At 43.4% G+C, this 19,431-nt stretch overlaps 1 protein-coding gene across 6 annotated transcripts in view; it reads right to left on the reverse strand.

The window, feature by feature from the left end:
- The window catches only part of LOC126416139 (mesocentin-like), a 614,335-nt gene that overhangs the window by 244,713 nt on the left and 350,191 nt on the right, over nucleotides 1–19,431 (reverse strand). The window contains exon 1 of one of the 6 annotated variants that reach the window (XM_050083680.1): nucleotides 14,199–14,410. The exons of the other annotated variants lie outside the window; for them this stretch is intronic. The gene's annotated coding sequence lies outside the window, so the exon portion shown is untranslated. Of the gene's footprint in view, nucleotides 1–14,198; nucleotides 14,411–19,431 lie in introns of those variants that run through there. 6 annotated transcript variants of the gene reach the window in all.

Genomic DNA, 19,431 nt, shown 5'->3' on the forward strand with positions numbered 1-19,431 from the left:
TTGTGGTAAGTAAGGCGAATATTCGATTTCGGTTCGTTGGGAGAATTCCTGGGAAGTGTGGTTCATCTGCAAAAGATACCGCTTATAGGGCGCTAGTGAGGCCAGTTCTTGAGTACTGATCGAGTGTTTGGGATCCGTGCCGAGTTGGATTAAAGGAAGATACAGAATATATTCACAGACGAACTGCTAGATTTGTTACTGGCAGGTTCGAACAACACAATTGTCACGGAGATGCTTCGGGAACTCAAATGGGAATGAGGCATGGCGACGTTGTTTTCAAGGAACACCATTGAGAAAATCTAGAGAACCGGCATAGAAGCTGACTGCCGAACGATTCTAATGCCGCCAATACACACTGCGCGAGAAATTAGGACTCATACGGAGCCATACAGACAGTACTTTTTTCCACTCGCTTTATTGATATGTACTATGACTAGTAATGGTACGGGGTTCCCTCTGCCATGTGCCGTAAGGTGGATTGCGGAGTACCAGTGTAGATGTAAAATGGACAATAGCGGAAAGGAGAAGTATAGTGTGGTCCGATGAGGCTCAATTTTGCATTCTGCTCAGTGAGGCGTTTAACCACCAAAGATCCGTCTCCAAAGGCAACGAAAACTTGCTCACGCTTCCCCACCACCACCACCACCACCACCATAACGGCCAGTGAACTGGCCTATGGAAACACTCCACTGGCTCCTTTCATGTAGCTGGCCTGGAAGTCAGAAAAGTTAAGACTCGTTTAACTTACTGGCCAAACGCACCTTCGCCAACACGGTCGTATAGCTTCAGCCCACCATCGTAGTATAGCATCGGCGACTGCCGCTATATGGATCTGCTTTAGTTCGTTGGACAGCCCACGTCTTGAATCGTTTGTTGCTTTACGTGAAAAGTTAGCATCAAGGGAAAAATGGGCTTCGGCTTCAGTTAAGTACCTACATACTTAGTAAAGCGGGAGAATGTTCTAAAACCTTCTAATAGTTATCTAATTCTAGTCTTTAGCAATTATTTATTATCACTCATCTATATAAATAAAAATGTAAATTTTCGTTTGCTCAAAATCGTGTATCTCCGAAAGTTCTTGACTGATTGCTTTGAAATTTTGGCAACATGTTGCTTTATTACACAGGAGTGTTTTTAGATATACAACAGTTCGAGAATTTTTGTAACGTTTCCCTATTATTAAATGTATAAAGATTTATATTTTACATATATTAAAAATAGGCACACAAAGGCACGTGCGTATTTCAACGCAACGTTGTGTAAAAATTTTTAACTATTCATTCACAAACTTTCGGAGATTTGCGATTAGGAACACTTAACAATTTCTATATAAGTACAAACGTAGATGTTCTTTTATTCGAAATCTCAACCCTTTGAAAGTTCTTCACGAATTGATTTGATATTCTGACACAAGATTGCATTCGAATACTCACGTGTTTTTATTTATCTACTGGAACGCCATCTGGCGTGTATGTAATATACAGTATGTGTAACAAAAGGGGAAACGTTATAAAAATGTTAATGTTGGTTTCTTCAAAATAGTTAATCTACGAAAGTTCTAAACCGGCTGCTTTCAAATTTTGCCACCTGTTGAATTCTCGTGCGTGCACGTTTGTAGGTACTTAGTTCTTTAATATACATACTATATAAACATGAATAATACACACTGTGCTGCGGTCGGCAACGCCCATATAAGACAAAAAGTGTCCGGCGCAGTTGTTAGATCGGTTACTGCTGCTACAATGGCAGGATATCAAGAGTTTGAACGTGGTGTTATAATCGGCGCACGAGCGATGGGACACAGCATCTCCGAGGTAGCGATGAAGTGGGGATTTTTCCGTAGGACCATTTCACGAGTGTACCGTGAACATCAGGAATCCGGTAAAACATCGAATCTCCGACACCGCTGCGGCTAGAAAAAGATCCTGCAAGATCGGGACCAATGACGACTGAAGGGAATGGTTCAACATGACAGAAGTGCAACCCTTCAGCCGATTGCTGCAGATTTCAATGCTGGGCCATGAACAAGCGTCAGCATGCGAACCATTCAACGAAAAGTCATCGATATGGGCTTTTGGACCGGAGGACAACTCGTGTACCCTTGATGACTGCACGACACGAAGCTTTACGCCTCGCCTGGGACTGTCAACGTCCGTTGGACTGTTGACGACTGGAAACATGTTGCCTTGTCGGAAGAGTCTTGTTTCAAATTGTATCGAGCGGATGGACGTGTAGGCGTATGGAAACAACCTCATGAATCCATGGACCCTGCATGCCAGCAGAGGACTGTTCAAGCTGGTGGAGGCTCTGTAATGGCGTGGGGCGCGTGTAGTTGGAGTAATATGGGACCACTGGTACGTTTAGATGCGACTCTGACAGGTGCCACCTTCGTAAGCGTCCAGTCTGATCACTTGCATCCATGCCTATCCATTGTGCATTTTGACGGACATTGGCAATTCCAGCAGGACAATGCGACACCCCACACGCCCAGAATTGCTACAGGGTGGCTCCAGGAACACTCTTCTGGGTCTTAACACTTCCGCTGGCCACCAAACTCCCCACACATGAACGTTATTGAGCATACGTGGGAGGCCTTGCAACGTGCTGTTCAGAAGAGATCCCCCCCCCCCCCCCCCCTGTCGCACTCTTACGGTTTTATGGACACCCCTGAAGAATCCACGGTGTCAATTCCCTCCAGTACTACTTCAGACATTGTGCTCGCGGGGGTCCTACACGATATTAAGCAGATGTACCAGTTTCCTTGGCTCTTCAGAGTATAATAGCGGTAACCATACTTGGCGGCACTAAAGAGGTCTCCATTTGCCAGGTATAGTAGTGTTATGTGTAAATGAAAGCGAACTGCCATTTAACTTCACATACGTGTATCAACTTCTGTAAAGAGCACGAAATACAGCGATAAAACAATTCAAATGTAATTTTATTCATTTGTTTACTTTCCGAACGGCACTTCGTCCTCTTTCAACACTGATGGCTACAATGTCTGCTAATACAGTGTCTATATCATCACAATAATATGTCCTTTAGACATGCATGCAAGACACTGTCACTGAAGATTACAGCAGGTTAAACATGAAGTAGAGCCGAGCACAGGATTGTAGCCATCCGTGATGTATCCATGCCTCGACGGGCTGAACTGACGATATAATATTTGCCTCCCTCTGCGGGAACCACGAATGGTGCGAGCATGAGGCGCTCTGCATCGCGGTGTAGCTTGCTCGCCAGGTTTCGAGAGGGTACGTTTCTGGATGAGGTATCGAATATATTGCTTCCCCCTACTTATACCTCCCGAGGAGATGACGAATGTAAAATTAGAGAGATTAGAGCGCGCACGGAGGCTTTCAGACAGTCGTTCTTCCCGCGAACCATACGCGACTGGAACAGGAAAGGGAGGTAATGACAGTGGCACGTAAAGTGCCCTCCGCCACACACCGTTGGGTGGCTTGCGGAGTATAAATGTAGATGTAGATGTAGTAGATGAGTTGTCGACTCCGTGGCATATGTGTAAGTTTGATAGGCGACTCCATGGAGTGCAGTGTGCACAACGACCATATATGTTAAATTAAAAGGAAGGTCAGCGTTGGCCGTAATATTAATGTTTTACTGATCGCAGAATCGATTTGCGATCACATAGTGATCATCTTCAGTGCTGTGCAAATTAAACTCAGTCCCTGGTATCAAGTTATCAATACCCAAAACTGAGAAGCGATCACAATGTAAGTTTGCAAAGGTCCTGGAGGTGTGTTGGGATAGCCATCTGGAGGCGTGCTCGGGTAGCCAAAGTTGTTAAGTTGACCGCTCGCTGTAAGTGGGAAATCCGGGTTCGAGTACCGTTGGCAAGCAGCTGACGTCAAAGTATAGTCGTAGACTGTGAAACTATTTCGCAGATCTTTCATCATCACTTTCATTAGAGTGTTTGACGCTCCCAGCTTACTTCAGTCCACGTCTTTTTTAACGCAGTGACCGTATGAGAAAAAATACCAACTCTTACTGGGCTCCGAGTGCGATGGTGGGCAGATGCACGTTGCTTTTCTTCACGCTGCCAACACGACTGCCCGGACGCACCGGCAGAGTTGGAGTTGCGCAGTGGCAGCCCGGCCTCCAGCGAGGCAGTGTGGCGGAACGGCGTGCAGTCCCTACCTGGCCTGCACTCCGGCTCCCGCCCCCACCAACACCCCGCCCTGCACAGACACCTGCTCTCGCAGCTGCCGCTGCTGGCCCACATTCCGCGGGAAACTCGACGACGCTGCGCGCCTGCCTTTGCTAACCCGACAAACAAAAACCTGTCGCGTGCACCTGCTGGCCGTCTGCGGGTGATTCAGGACGGAGGATAACTGTACCCACGGAGTAGAACAGTGCTAGAATTTGAAAAGAGGTGGTACGAATTTGTGCCTGTTTCGTTCGGCATCTGTAATAACGACTTGTGGTGATTGGCTTCGAGAGTATGAAAGTTCAAAATATGAAGATTATGTTACTTATATGCATATTCGCGCACAGTAAGCCACAGGTGCGGATTCAATTGGGGAGGGGGGAAGCGTAATTACACGTATACTGTAGGTAGAATAAAGTAGCGCGAAAAAGTCCCGGATAAGGGTTCAAGATACTTTTCAGTTTCTTACCTGAGGACCAACCTGCGTTGATGTGCTTCCAGCGAGGTAAATGCACACATATTCAAACGCTGACTGTACTTGCTGTCAACATCTCCAACATCGCTGCTGTGTCCACATAATGAACTGACAAACCACAGGGAGTAACGGAAGGAAAAAGTGGAAAAATAACATTCACTAAGAAAAAGGAAACCACTGAAAACATGACTTCACAGACACAGGCGGGAACGACTGAAGGAAACGGCATTCCCCTCATTTACACGTTCACACAGCCATGGTCCGCGGCCCTCTATTCAGAATCCAAATGTTACGTGAGATACTGATAACGGTGTGTACACATTCCGATTTTGTACTGTGGCAGTTTTAACGCTGTCAAATTTATGAGAAGATCTTGCTATCATTGTTGTTGTTGTGGTCTTCAGTCCAGAGACTGGTTTGATGCAGCTCTCCATGCTACTCTATCCTGTGCAAGGTTCTTCATCTCCCAGTACCTACTGCACCCTACATCCCTCTGAATCTGTTTAGTGTACTCATCTCTTGGTCTCCCTCTACGATTTTTACCCTCCACGCTGCCCTCCAATACTAAATTGGTGATCCCCTGATGCCTCATAATATGCCCTACAACCGATCCCTTCTTCTAGTTAAGTTGTTGCCACAAATTTCTCTTCTTTCCAGTTCCATTCAATACCTCCTCATTAGTTAAGTGATCTACCCATCTAATCTTCAGCATTCTTCTGTAGCACCACATTCCGAAAGCTTCTATTCACTTCTTGTCTAAACTATTTATCGTCCACGTTTCACTTCCATACATGGCTACACTCCATACAAATACTTTCAGAAACGACTTCCTGACATTTAAATCAATACTCGGTGTTAACAAATTTCTCTTCTTCAGAAACGCTATCCTTGCTATTGCCAGTCTACATTTTATATCCTCTCTACTTCGACCGTCATCAGTTATGTTGCTCCCCAAATAGCAAAACTCGTTCACTACTTTAAGCGTCTCATTTCCTAATCTAATTCCCGCAGCATCACCCGATTTAATTGCTATCATAAATCTCTTAAACTTATTACATGACACATTTTTCCAATTTTTAAATGTATGCACTCCAGCTGCTATATTTCTCTGAGTTGCATTTTCATTGACGTTATGCTAAGATTTTTTGTGAAATATAGAATGAGGTTCAAGGTAGTTCATCACTTCAAATACTTGGGATCTTCGTTTGCCAGTAGCAGCAGAATGGAAATGGAAATCAAGCAAAGAACAGCAGCAGGAATGAAATCCATGTACTCCCTCCGAGATACGCTCAGTTCAAAACGGAAAAAATGGAAATGAGCGTTTGGCGCCATTGGCCGGGAAGCCCCCTTACGGGGCAGGTCCGGCCGCCTTGGTGCAGGTCTTATTACATTGGACGCCACATTGGGCGACCTGCACGCCGGATGGGGATGAAATGATGATGAAGACAACACAACACCCAGTCCCTGAGCGGATAAAATCCCCGACCCAGCTGGGAATCGAACCCGGGCCCGTAGGACGGCAATCCGTCACGCTGACCACTTTTTTTTTTTTGTTCGATATAGTTCGTTCCTTTTGGTGTAGGCGGACGTCACAAGACATCCGTTCAAGTTGATCGTTGATTCCCTGACTCAGTTTTTTTTTATTACAGAGAGCACGCAGCCCTCTGACCGAACACGCTGAGCTATCGTGCCGGCACCACTCAGCTATCGGGGCGGACAGTTCAAAGTCAGTATCAGCGAATACTAAGAAGAAAATATTGTATATAACTCAGTGATCTGCCCAGCAGTCATGTACGTTTCAGAAACCTGGAGCATGACTAAACGAGAAAGGAAAAAACTATTAATATTTGAAAGAATAATAATGAGGAAAATGTGGGATGCGACCTTAAGTAAAGGAGAATCGTGAAGGAGGAAGAATGAGGAAATTATTTCTTTCCTTGATGTAACAGCCAACAACACTGCAGAAACTGAAAAGCAAAAGAATCCAGTGGGCAGGCCATGTAGTCAGTATCCCACAGGTGAAAAAAACACTTGAGGAACGACCAGGCACTAGACGCCCTACAGGACGACTAATGCGGCGACGGGTAGAAGACCTGGCAGCCCTGGGAACTGAAGAGGCCCGGAGGAGTCGAGCACAAAACAGAGAGCAATGGAGGCATTTCGTGCAAGGAGCGCGTAGTCTGCAAGGCTTTTGACCGCTGGATATGTATGAGTATATAATATTTTATTATTTTTACTGTCCGCCCCCGAACCTAAGCGGTCAGTACGGCTGACTGTCATGCAGAGGAATCAGGATCGATTCTCCCAGGTTCTCCCCTGGTTGGAGGTCTGGAACGAGGTGCACTCAGCCTCGTGATGCAAATTTAGAGCTACTTGACCGAGCAGCAGCAGTCCCAGGTCACGAAAATTGACAAAGGTGAGGAGAGCGGTGTGCTGAACAACGCCCCTCCACACCGCATCCAATGACGCCACTGACAGAGGATGACACGGTGGTCGGTCGGTACCGACAGGCCCTCCAGGGCCTGTGGACGAAGTTTACTTGAGTATTATTCCTAACGTTTTAGGCATCTGTAGCACATCAAAAGTGAAAATAACGGCAAGTTATATTTATGTGTGTTTTAAGGGAGGGATGGGGTAAGGGGAAGGAGGGAGAGGGGGATGGAGAGAGAGAGAGAGAGAGAGAGAGAGAGAGAGAGAGAGATATTAAGGAAATGTGACTCGCGCTCAGAACCAAACATTGGAAGCGCGCCTCAGGGTGTATGAGCTCGTATGCGCAGCTATCAAGGAATTAGGAATGTCTAATCAGCAAAACCACGATCCTGCGACTACAGCAAGAGTTACGTAAAAGAAGTCACTGTGAGGCGGCAGAGACGAAACGAAGAATCGTATTGCCTGGAGGATACAATTACCCAGTATATCAGAAGGCAAAGAGGACGCATAATAGGAAATATTACTTCTTTTCTTCCAACTCAATTTGCATCTTGTACATAGATAAGCTTAGTATATACAAACAAATTTTATAAACATTTTACCTCTTCTACTATAAATGGATTTCAATGTTGTACATACATAATTGTCAAAACTGGATACTGTTACTAAAATGTATATAATAAGATTGGCTGTATAGCCGTGAAACCAAAAGGCAATAAATAAATTTTAAAAATCTGGGTCTCGCTGAACTCGCTGCCACACAAAATAACGCGAGGCGCATATCTACACGATCTGGTCACTTCTACCGCGGAGCAGTGCTTCGGAAAAAAAAAAAAGATAACTCTGCGATATGGTTTGATGTCTTGGATGCTTCATCTGAAGCTTTTTAATTGGATATAAAATACTGATATTGAACTGAGAATGTGGAATGTTGTGTCAAAGCTGTTTTCTGTTACTTGTATTACTTTTAAAAACACCAATAAATTTTTATTGTGCTGTTTTGCTCCTATCAAGATGTAACTACACATCCGCAACGCACTAAACGACGCACGGCAGAGGGTACTCCATCCGACACTGCGCTTTAAGCCATCCGCATATCGCGCAATGGGAAAGTAACTGGACGTAACTTCACCACATTGCCCTAATCTCTCTTGTTGTAGGGACTTATTCTTCTTTCTCCTGGTCCTATCCCGTATCTTCATGGGGTCGCCATGTTAATCTAGATTCGTTATTGTTAGCGGTAGGGAGTGGCCGTAAGCCATTCCTGTAGCCACTCCTTTCACACCGAGGGCGAAATTTGTGTACCCTACATATCTGCGTCTAGGGTTAACCCATGCAAAAGTATGAGAATGCTTTCTAAACCTTTCCGAATAGCCTAAATGAGACGGGACGTGGGTACCAGCCCGATATTCGCCTATTCGGATATGGGAACCCGCCTAAAAACCAAATCCAGGCTCACCAGCACACCGGGTCTCGTCGGGTGATCATGATGTTTGGTTTGTGGGGCGCTCAACTGCGCGGTCATCAGCGCCCCTATAAGTACCAGTTTTTACAAAGTCCAATTTTTTACACAATCAAATCTAGCCACTGTCACTAATGATGATGAGAAAATGATGTGGACAACACAAACAGAGAAAATCCCCAACGCGGCTGGGAATCGAACCCGGGACCCCGTGATCCAGAAGCTAGCCACTAGACCACGAGCTGCGGTCCTTTGTCGAGTGAATTCGACCAGCGGCTCTCTGAATTCCGGAAGCGTCGTGCTAACGCACGCAGCTATCTGAACAGGTTAGTCTTCTCTCAATACCAGTTCTTTATTTTTACACACAGCTTCCTCTTAAAAGCAAAAAAATGCATTGAAGTGTTATCCGCGCGTCCGTGTTGCTCTTTCCTGTGGGGTACACACATTTATTAAGACTCCAGCAACTTTTCTCTGAATCTGCCTTTGGTTGTACGAGTATAATGATAACCACCCCAAACTAACATCAGTACTGTATAATCAGTCACATTACGCTCTTTTGTGCGATTTCATTTACAGAAGCACTGTATTTAAAAAACTGCATCTTATATTGCCTTTCCGTACTAGGCCTCATTTCAAGTATTCGTCCATTGCATGTCGCCTCACAATACTGCCAGTGGATTTCATCAAAGGCGAGAGACGTTCAGCGGCAGTAAAAAAAAAAAAAAAAACCTCTTCAAATCATGCAACATAATGTCCATAGTCCAGCCGCAATTATTACTATCACCTGCTGTTTCAGATTCGTACCGAGGAGATCAAGCGACTCTGGTAGAAAGACCAAAATCGAGCCCTCTGCCGTAAAATTACTTGCTTCTTTGAGCAGTGAAGGAAACAAAAGAAAAATTCGGAGTAGGTATTAAAATCCATGGAGAAGAAATAAAAACTTTGAGGTTCGCCGATGACATTGTTATTCTGTCAGAGACAGCAAAGGACTTGCAAGAGCAGTTGAACGGAATGGATAGTGTCTTGAAAGGAGGATATAAGATGAACATCAACAAAAGCAAAACGAGGATAATGGAATGTAGTCGAATTAAGTCGGGTGATGCTGAGGGTATTAGATTAGGAAATGAGACACTTAAAGTAGTAAAGGAGTTTTGCTATTTGGGAAGCAAAATAACTGATGATGGTCGAAGTAGAGGGGATATAAAATGTAGACTGGCAATGGCAAGGAAAGCGTTTCTGAAGAAGAGAAATTTGTTAACATCGAGTATAGATTTAAGTGTCAGGAAGTCGTTTTTGAAAGTATTTGTGTGGAGTGTAGCCACGTATGGAAGTGAAACATGGACGATAAATAGTTTAGACAAGAAAAGAATAGAAGCTTTCGAAATGTGGTGCTACAGAAGAATTCTGAAGATTAGATTGGTAGATCACATAACTAATGAGGAGGTGTTGAATAGGATTGGGGAGAAGAGAAGTTTGTGGCACAACTTGACAAGAAGAAGGGATCGGTTGGTAGGACATGTGTTGAGGCATCAAGGGGTCACCAATTTAGTATTGGAGGGCAGCGTAGAGCGTAAAAATCGTAGAGGGATACCAAGAGATGAATACACCAGGCAGATTCTGAAGGATGTAGGTTGCAGTAGGTGCTGCGAGATGAAGAAGCTTGCACAGGATAGACCAGCATGGAGAGCTGCATCAAACCAGTCTCAGGGCTGAAGACAACAACAAGAACTTTGAGCTTTCTAGACAGGTTTAATAAAATTTATACAATCTTGTCTGCAGGTTTAATGAAATTGAAGCTTTATTGAAAAATCGTAGTTAAGCGGACTATATTGATGAAAACCATCGCACACGACAAATTAACTATTTCACTGTAGTAAATTACAAATTGTATATGCCTTTTATAAACGAAGGTATAAAAAAGTAGAATTTGTCCCCTTCTCATGCATTATTAGTATTCAGTCGACAAACAGCATAATTTAACTTCGTTACCTGCTCGCCGATCATTGAGATTCTACAATATTACCGTAGCGAAAAGTAGCACAGGCAACTCCATTGTTGAACGTGGGCGAGCTGTGCATTGTGAACCGAGTGCATTGTGCCATATAAACCATGTTTGCGATGGACGTCCATTCGATAGTAGCTATTTACTTATTGGGCTACTTGGACGATATGTCAGTGTAACAACAGCGTTCGTTTAACGTGACGGGGCGAGGGAAGTTATCCAGATTTGGGTTTCCCGCGATTTCCCGGAGTCGCTTAAAGAAAATGATGGGACGGTTCATTCTAAAGGGCGCAGCCGCTTTCCTTTTCCATCCTCCCGTTATCCGGGTTTGTGCTCCGTCTCTAATGACCTCGTCGTCGACGGGGCGTTTAAACACTAATCTCCTCCTCTCCCACGAGGGAAGGCTTCTTCTCGCAGACAAATGCTACGAACACGATGGATTGGAGAAATCACGCACCCTTCCCCCATTAGTTCTTAAACTGTCTCTCTTTCTCGTCTTCTTTTTCGGTTAATTTTTGCGTTCCTTCTGGGCCTGCGCCCTGTGCGTTGGCCTATCTCACCACCCTCTCGGTACGACAGTGGCTGCTAATGGCAACGAAGATCGTTGAATTAGCAGGCGGCTCATACAAACACGAAGTCCGCCAAGCCAGAAACAATGCATTACGTTCCACATAAAAATGGAAGCTCCCGCTAGGGCAGGGTCGGTCACGTGTGGTTTCTCCTGCAATCGTGCCTTCAGCGTGAATCATCAAACCACGCCCTACTTGTTGTCACCAGTCCTGAGGTACCCACCGAAGCACGCACAAACAAATCCTCTACCACAGTGCAACGAGTGGTCGGAGGCCACCCATCGGATAGTACCGTGTCCACCGAATATTACCACTTTTCTCACACAGCCAACGCCCCTTTCAGTCCTTGCGCGAAGAACTCGCTCCGTCCTTCTCCAGCGGTTGTTCCAGAAACTGAGACGGAGCCGGTTCCTAACACTGCGATGAATAGCACTTGGGGAACTCCTATCTATGTCTGAGCTTAGAAGAGGAGGAGATTGCGGGTTACGGATTTACAAAACGGTAGCTTGTCATTGGGAGAAAAATCGTTACACATTTCGGCTGTTTTCTGAAAAATAATAAAAAAAAAAAGATACTAAAGATACCTTTTAGCACACATCCTTTTGATTATAATCAATTGGTAATTTCATCCATTGGGCGTACGGTAAAGTCGTGGACTAGGATTTGAGAATTTCGAGGGAAAATTGTTTTTCATATAAACTATACTACTTCTCATAGTGACCCCAAATCAGTGACCACAAACAGTTTTATTCTTTTCATATAGAATACAACACTTAATTGTATTTTAAGAACAGCTGACATTATTGTATTGAAAATGTATAGCATCACACATCTATCTCGCCTTATTCTATAACATTAATCCCATTTAAGCTTAAACGCATTACGGTCGGCACGCTTTTCGTGGGAACTTGTCTACAGAAGAAAGAGAGAGAGAGAGAGAGAGAGAGAGAGAGAAGAAGCAGCAGCACAGGGCTGACGACGAATGAAGCACACGCTTCAAATTAGTATTTATCTCAGAAAAAAAACAGAATGTTTAATATACTGCAATGCTCATTATTTCGCGAAAACAGTATTGTTTCCGTAAATATAAAGGAAAAGAAGAAACTCAAAATCGATATGCGGCTCCGCATACCTATATATGACGCCTTCACCTTCCACCCACAGAAATACTGCGATTTAAGGAATACAGGTAATGCCTACATCGAATAACTTTCGTGAATTCAGCTGCTAATATTATACAAATCCATAATTTCCCAGTCTCCCGTTTCTCATTCTTGCTCACGCTACGAGAACCGCTGCAACACCGTCCGTAGTCCTGCGCTAAGAGCTAAACAGGTTTATTGTTTGCAAGCAAATTCGCACAAGTGCTGAAAAATATCGTTTACCTACTTAGGGAACAGTATCACCATTACTTGACCAAATGTTGGAAATCCCGTGTAATGCGTGTAAAGAACAGGTATCCAATTACAACAGCATTCTTCTCTATTTACTCGAAACAATTAGTGCTCACGCCCTGTTATCAGTTGCCTGTAGTCGTTGTGGACTCTGCATCGCTTCAGCAGGCTACTTACTGTCACTGCAATATAAGATACTGAGTATTACAGTCTGCAGTGACAAATATACGCCAAATCTATAGGTCTGCAGGCGAGTACCAAGTTTTCGTAACAGCCAAAATGAATTTGCGTGTTCACTGGGCGTGCAATTCCCCGGTGCTTCAGTTACGAGACGTATCTCCACGCCGATCAGAAAAATTAGGAAATACACCAATACAGACTGTAGCCACGTACGCACACAACCATTAACGTCATTACGACGCACTTACGAAAGCTCCATAACAAAACTAGAAGTCTGACGGGCGTAAACCAGTGGTCATGTAACACCGTATTTAACACAATAGGGATACTTGGAATATTAATGTTAAGATGCTCTGCCTCACCTGTCGAATCTGGTGGCTTAATTATAGGAACTATACCTGCGTTCAACTCAGATAAATTGGTATTTGGTAAAATCTCGCTCTTTTTAATAGAACTTCAGCTTCACCCTATTAGTCCTTACTCTTCTGCACACCTTATAATGTTAGTTTTTGCTCGTAATAGCTGAAGAAAACCGCTTCTCGTCATGTAGTGAAAGTGTCCCCACCCGGTGAATGGCGTAATATCTTCCTTGAGAGTTCGAAGTGCTTTGAAGGTGCGAGGGATCAACCACCTCAGCATTTGCCGGGACAGACAGTGTGAAACCACGCCCAAAGCTGGCCAGCGTCCAAGACGAGGACTACCTACCATCTCCGTACACTCCCAGGTAGCGCCATTCTGCGAGCCACCACCTAAAGCAACTGCGAGTCATCGCAGGTACCACTAACTTTGTAATACCGCCTACAAACATATTCACACCTCATCGACAACAGTGCAGCGCTTGCGATGGAGCGGAATAATTTGCTCGCGTTGTTCAACGGTTCAGTCAGCAACAGTATTCCTTCAATGAAGGCACAGGGGATCAACAAAACGACGCTTCGTCTGACAAAAAGGTGGTAAAATGGAAATGTCGTGTGGCTAGGGCCTCCCGTCGGGTAGACCGTTCGCCTGGTGCAGGTCTTTCGATTTGACGCCACTTCGGCGACCTGCGTGTCGATGGGGATGAAATGATGATGATTAGGATAACACAACACCCAGTCCCTGAGCGGAGAAAATTTCCGACCCAGCCGGGAATCGAACCCGGGCCCTTAGGATTGATAGTCTGTCGCGCTGACCACTCAGCTACCGAGGCGGACAAAAAGGTGGTACAGGAACCGTTTAGAAATTCGAAATTGCTGTGGCGATGCGCGAAGAATGAGATGTTTGTGGCATACAAGAAGTACTTTTAATACTAATGCGACAACTATGCAAGACTGGGGCATACGGGCGGGTAGAAGCAAGGACGAGACATGTTTTCACTCGATGATGAACTAAATACCCGACTACCACACTGCGACAGTTTCATGCAATAACCTTTATCTCTGTCGTAACAGATTATGTACCAGCGATAGCTTGCGGCGCGACATTATCTTTTACAATGCTAGTGGCCGACTACGGACTAACAACATGACGCTGTCTCACCTGAAATAACAGCACTGCCTAAATCAGGAACAAGGACGCAATCCACCAATATTTTCCAGTCGTAGGACACTTCTAGGTGCGGGCAGCTGCGCTACTTCATACTAGTAACAATCACAGTGAAGTCTTAATTGCCTCCAAACGCACAGCACACGAAACTTGCGCACAATCGTTTCACTCCGTCCGTGGTTACTCGCTGACTGGCGAGGGAGCCGCCAAGCTCTTTCGTCCCCCCCTCCTGGCAGTGGAAGGAGGCGCGTGTGACACGGATGACGTGTCGCGACGTGGAGGGGGAAAGACGCGCAGGAGTGGCGAGGTGGAGGGGGGCCGCGCTGGATTGCACGCACCGTACGCACCGCGAAGGGACGCCGGAAACGCGCGCCGCTGTGCAGAGTAACAACGTGAAGGCGAGAGAGAGGTGTTGCAACAGCGCCTGCCGCTCTGGGATCGGCGGCACAACAAAAGGACTTAATAAAAACCTCTCGCCCTTCCCTCTCTCTGTAACGACAGTGCCGATTCAAAACTACGTTTGCATTCTGCAAGGCACTGTGCTTTACCTACCACCATACGACTACCAAGTTCACCTTATTCTCCTCACAAATGAACCAATTAGAAGGTAGAACTGCATTTTCTAAGGCCTATAAATTATTACGGTGTTCCACAAGGTGCAGTTTTAGGTCCAGTATTGTTTTTCACATAAATGACCTTAAATTAGACACTCAAAAAGAACTAACAATAATTTACCGTCAAGTGAGCAAAGGAACATCACAACAGAGCGGAAATACAAATTGTGTTGAAATATCAGGAACAAGTCATGTGTTGAATTAACTTCATTTTGTTATACCATGATCAACTTCGAATATTCTCTCCGTATTTTATGATGTTTATGTTTTGAGTGACTGGCGCACATTTGCAGTAAAGTACACTTGATTAACCTATTAACAGGGAAATCTGTGAAATAAGATCTTAAAATAACTGGTTTTCTCTTTGAATAACGATCGAGAAGGGTGCTAAATTTACCTAGTAAGCTGTTCAACTTTTGTGTAAGTGTAGGTGTAGCGTTACTTTGGTTCAAAACCGTACTGGATATACTGCATTGGAGTGACGCACTTCATGGTTAAAAGTGTCATTTGTACTGGAAACAGCAAGGGTAACACAATTTACGATCGTTATTCACTGTAAGACTCAACCTATCTACATAAGATTCTACCTTGCAACTATTCACACTGACACACTGAGTACTTCAATCCCAGTGTGTATCATCAAAATGAAACATTTCTATTGAATTTAAATCATCACTACATGTGTAGAAAATACTCGTAACCGGACGTGGCGCAACGAAATAAAGTTCATGCAATACCTGAGACAAACCACTGTTCTTTAAATAAGTTTTTACAAGCTGAATAGTTACATGATACGACTAAAACAATCAGTTGTAACAGACAAAGAGCGTGACAACAAATCGTAAAATTATGTTTGAACTTCATGTCATTGTAAGTTTAGGAAATACACAGACCAATATGATACCGTATTTTGCTTCATATCATTCAATAATGGCGTATGGGAATACATTCCCAAGTAACATAACTTAAAGTTAACAAGCGCACAGCAAAATGAATGTACACAGTCTCTCATGAAAATTGTGCTGCATAAAACCAACTTAGTTCTGGAATATGATGAAATCTGTAATTGTCCTGCTTGAACACATTCCGAAGGCGAGATTGGCACATATTTTCTCTGGTTTATCGATAGCTTCACAGCCTTAGTGCTAAATATTTATACTTAAATGTAGCATTCGAACATCAACGAATTTGCAGGATATCGTAATTCAACCTCTCATTTTAAATTAACCGTCCCATCAATCATCAAAGAAAATTTACCAATTTCTAGTTTCAAAAATAAACCAACCTGCTTATCGCTTTAAATAATGACATCTCTTCCTTTACTTCTCGTTGAGCCAAAACACTCCATAACCTTAAATCTCAATATCGTTGCCCAAAGGGTTAGAAATGTTTTAGTTTTGTTCTCGTTTGTTTTTTATTTTATTTTCTATTTCACTCTCCGTAATTTTTTCTAGTACTGGATTGCTAATACTTGGTTTATGCGGCATGAATGAAGATAATACACACGGAAAGCTCCAGGTGATATTGTTAGATACTTGTCTCAAATAGTCTTTGTTATAATCAATATGACTGGGGAGAAAAATTACAGAGAAATTTTGGAACATGAAGCAACATGCAGGACGGATAAAGGAAATCAGGGAGGCTACGAAAGTGCTAGAGTTACCCCTGTACGATTCACAAAACAAAACAGAAAATTTAAAGAAACTGAAAAATTAGAGGCAAGATTTAAACAAAAAACAGACACACGACATGCAATACGAAGTATATGTACATATGAAAAAAAGGTCAGATTGAATGAAAAAGCATTGGGCAGTTGGGAAAGTAAACTTATTGAAGATGACAAAATGACTGATTGAAGTGGACATATGAGTTTGCAAAGACTCAATCAGAGATTCAAAAACGGCATTAGGGTAGCAAAAACCTTTCCAGGTGCAAATGCTGATAAAGATCATAGTTTACTCGCAGCAGACATTTGGACAAGGTTAAAGTCTAGTAAGAAAAGGCAATAGATAAAGAAATTGGATGTCGAGAAATGGAAGAAAGAGAAATTTTGAAAGAGCACAGTCACATATTCCGAAAATAAATAGGAACACGTTAGGAGACGTTCAGAAGTCACTTAAAAGTAGAATACCACTAAGAAATACATTGCTGGAAATATTAGAGATAAAAATTCGAGAGGTGAAAAGAACAAGAATAGACGTCTTTGGCCTGGAATCTCATTTGCCTTCAGTGGTGAGTACCGCTTAGATTTGAGCCACGATGAACTACGAATATGTGTCCAGAGACGCCCCGGGCAGCGGTGGGATGCCTGTCCAACTGTCGGCCAACACGCGGTCCGACAAACTAGGAGTGATGGTCTGGAGTGCCTTTTAATTTCATAGCAGGACCTCTTTGGTTGTCATCTGTGGCAACCTTACACCACAGCAGTACGTCGACGATATTCTACGCCCCGTTTTGTTGCCCTTTATGGCAAGCCATCCTGGGCTTTCATCTCAGCAAGTAATGGCAGTCCGCAAACGGCGAGAGTTCCTACTGCTTGTCTTCACGATCTCCAAACCCTACCTCGGCAGCAAGGTCGCCGGATCTCCCCCAAATTGAGAACATTTGGGGCGTTATGGGCAGGAGCCTCCAACCAGCTTGGGATTTTGACGATTTAACACGCCATTTGGTCATCATTTGGCACGATACCCCTCAGGAGGACATCCAACAATTCTGTCAATCAATGCCAAGCCGAATAACTGCTTGCATAAGGGCCGGAGGGTAAGCAAGCATAACTCACTTGCCCCATTTTGTGAATCTCTTTCCCTTCAATATATCATTCTGTTTTTCTGAAATTATAATGATAGGTTTGTCTGTACATGTACATCAAATCCACCTATTTCCTTCGTGGTGCGTCGTTTTATTTTTGTCTTAGAGTGTATTATATTTAAGAGCATAAAAAAATAAGTATTTCTACACTGTCTGCTGTATAGATGTTTAGTTTTATATAACGGAGGCCCTTAAGGTCCTGATCTGGGGAGGCCAAACAAAACAAATAAATAAACAAAATTAAATAATTAGCACGCAGAAATAATATCTTATTACTTGATTATTGGTGAGTGTCTTGAGCACGTCAAATGTGCAAGTATTTAGGGCTAATACTAGCAAGCGATATGGACCCACCCAGGCAGCCGATCGGATCGAATCCGCCCCGCGGATTAACGACCAGAGCTCGTGAGCTTGCCAGACTGTATGTGGTTTTTACGCAGTTTCCCACACCCAATCGGGCGCCAATATAAAATGACTTTTATCTTCATAATATGAATATTTATATGTGTGTTTGGAGAGAGAGATTGATTTTGATTGAGATTTTACTTTAAATCGTAACTGGTACCTTACTTTTGGTTGCTGCCTCCTTAAATGATCAGCTTCTGCACCAGTTGGTGACGTGTTATAACTTGGCGGAAGTTATTGTTCTTTAAGATTTAAAGTACGACTCTGTTGGTTACTTGGCCGTATTGCGGATAGCTTTGAGTCCAAGTTTTTGTAGCTTATCATACCTAAGGGACCTGATCAAACAGGAATCTGCTTTTCGTGAGAAAAGGAGATTGCTTGGCACACAAACTTCCTTCAAACTAGACGTCCCGCTACATCAAAATTGGTCAGTGGAGTTCAGCACCATACTATTCTACAAGAACATAATCCAATTACCGTAATTAAGAAATTATGAGAGGTTCTTACGTATTGAATGAAAACTATAGAAAATGCATTTCTCTTCCTGTACTTTAGTGAACTTTGTACACTTACAATTCCGTCGATTGATGGACGGCAACGACAATGAAGTTCACTCCCTTTTCCAAACACAAGCTATTTCTATTCTTCAGTTCCAGAAAATTTGTATACACAAATGTTTGGCAACTCTTACACATACTTTACTCGGTTTTATCACTAAAATATCAATTTTCATTAAATGTAACAATACGTTCTGCGCGACGGCCTAGCAACACGTCATCTTTCCACAAGATACTTCCTCTTTTTTCTTTTTAATAAATCCATTGTCTTTCTTTTAGAGTCCAATCGTTGCGGGGATTGCGCAGAGTTTCTTGCTGTCCAGCTGCGCTTTCACTTCCCTTCAAGTACTTTTTGAGTCACATTTACATTTATGGTATTTACATACATTACTGAGCTTCTCAGAATAAAATCAGGCACAAATTAGTTTTAAAAAAAAGGCAGTGAGGCTCACATAACATTACAACATACATCGATTTCCTTCGTGGTGCGTCGTTTTATTTTTGTCTTAGACTGTATTATATTTAATAGCATAAAAAATAAAAATAAGTATTTCTACACTGTCTGCTGTACAGGTGTTTAGACCTCAAGGTCCTGATCTGTGCAGGGCAAACAAACAAATATATTTAAAAAAAATTAAATAAGTAGCACGCCAAAATAATATCTTATGACCTGATTATTGGCGAGTATCTTGAGCACGTCAAATGTGCAAGTATCTAGAGCTAATACTAACAAGCGATACGGACCCACTCAGATAGCCGACAGGATCGAATCCGCCCCGCGGATTGACGACCAGAGCTCGTGAGCTTGCCAGATTGTATGTAGTTTTTACGCGGTTTCCCACA

Source organism: Schistocerca serialis, chromosome 8 (assembly GCF_023864345.2).
Source record: "Schistocerca serialis cubense isolate TAMUIC-IGC-003099 chromosome 8, iqSchSeri2.2, whole genome shotgun sequence".
NCBI lineage: Eukaryota > Metazoa > Arthropoda > Insecta > Orthoptera > Acrididae > Schistocerca > Schistocerca serialis.